Here is a 1,859-nt window from a genome sequence, read left to right on the forward strand (position 1 = left end):
GTGGTGCACTCGCCTCGCACTCGATCTGCGCTCGCCGTGCTCTCGACTCGCGCTCGCATCGCACCCGTAGCGCACTCGTTTCATTTTTAAAGGGGAAGAACCTGTCGAGCCTTACAAACAATCGCTTTGCAATACAAACAATTTCTTTGCAATACAAAGAGCGAAAATTGTTCGTAACGTTGCAAAGCATTTTGTTCGTAAGCTTTTTACAGTGCAGGGTGCGAGGCAGGGTACCAGTTTATTATTTGGCGTCGGCCGAAAACTGAGTCAGGTTGAGGTGCATCCCCGTATGGGTTCTTTATCTCAGCAATTTTATTCAAACAGCGTTTAGTAGATCATATGTCGTAAATTTACATTAAAAATTTTCTCCGATATTTGCCGTTGCCGACAAGAAATTTTGGATCTAATTTACGGCCGGAGGGGATAGGCAAGGCAAGCCATCAACACTTCATAGTGTCCACACTGATACACACCTCTTACACCTTACTGTGTTGAGTTTCTCAAGACTAATGAAGAAAAAATATCTGGCCACTATAAAAGTGATGACATAATTCTGGCACTGTATACGCGCTCTGGGCTGCCTGCGGAAATGGAAAACTGCCCCCTCTCCCCCCTGGTGAATGAAGGGGGAGCGGGATGCGGCGGTGGCTACTCATCAGCAGGATAACAACTGACAAGCCCCTGGGCTGTGGAGGCGTCGGCCGGAGCGCCGCCCGCCGCCCGGGCCACGGGCGCCGAGTGCAAACAAGTGGCCGCGCAGCGCCACGCCGGGGAGCATCGCCGACTGATGCTGAAATGGAGGTTTATTTGTTTTTATCTTGTTTGAGACTGCCCTCTGGGGCCGACGCCTTTCACCAACACTCCCCTCGCACGCTCCTCCACCGCTGCTTTTCTCCGACTTCGACGTTGTCGTTCATTTTTCTGTATTGGTATTGGTAGTTTAATGAAGGAAACCATTTTATGTTTATTGTTTTTTTGGGCGTGTTTTTTGTGGTTTCAATTCAGAGCCTGCAAGGTAGTGCACCCGGTTTAGATTCACGATTTAATTCCGAAAACATTTGGTTTCTGAAGGAGAGTATGGGGTGAATAGAGGACCCTAAAAATGGACTTTTATTCAGGAATATTAACTTTCTTTTAAGTGTACATCATTATGTTGGAAAGTAATATTTTTAAAACGAAACAAAAATTGTGTACACAGTAACATCCCAGGAACTTTTGTCACAGTCTACCGAGTTCTGTCAACATGCCCCGCTTCCGCATTTTGACAGATATTCGAGAAATTCGTAGACTGTTAATATAAAAGTTCATAAGATTTTAGCTGTACCCATGATCTTTCCTTTGCGTGTTGACGAAGAAGTGAGGTCCTCAGAGGCGCATTCCCCCCTCTTGCCTTCCCCTCCAGACGCATTGTCAAGCAATTCAAACAGAGAATAGTAATATTTGGAGGCGCTAGAGCACGCTGGCGCGACGGCGAGGCCATTTCCCTGCCGAGCGCTGAGACGCCCCTCTCCTCTCTCCTCACCGCGGGGACCGCAAGATTTACCGAGAGGCCATGCCCAGGCAGCGGGGCAGGGTGCCGGTGCAACCTCTGTAATCTGGGCGTAATCCTCAATCAGGCCTGGCTCTCTGTCTCCGTCTCCAGCAAGTGCTTTCCTCGGCAACAGTTGGCTCCGCGCAGACAAGCGAGTCGAGAAGGGGGAAGGGGTGAGTAAGAAGTTCTCCCAAACAAAGGGGCACGCCGACAGAGGTCGCGGCCCGACCGCAAGGCAGGGTGTTTTTGTCGGGGAAGACGCATGCCATGAAATTATAACAGTTATTTCGAGTTAAAAATGTGCATTTAGGAAGCACTTAATTTAAAT

At 48.8% G+C, this 1,859-nt stretch overlaps 2 protein-coding genes across 3 annotated transcripts in view; both read right to left on the reverse strand.

Annotated features, from left to right (window-relative positions):
• LOC113207776 (trypsin I-P1-like) overlaps positions 1-1,859 on the reverse strand; it is a 44,467-nt gene that overhangs the window by 41,968 nt on the left and 640 nt on the right. The gene's annotated exons all lie outside the window — the stretch shown is intronic.
• LOC113207769 (cytoglobin-2-like) overlaps positions 1-1,859 on the reverse strand; it is a 97,459-nt gene that overhangs the window by 29,633 nt on the left and 65,967 nt on the right. The window lies entirely within an intron of this gene.

Source organism: Frankliniella occidentalis, unplaced genomic scaffold (genome assembly GCF_000697945.3).
Source record: "Frankliniella occidentalis isolate FOCC.00 unplaced genomic scaffold, Focc_3.1 Scaffold19, whole genome shotgun sequence".
NCBI lineage: Eukaryota > Metazoa > Arthropoda > Insecta > Thysanoptera > Thripidae > Frankliniella > Frankliniella occidentalis.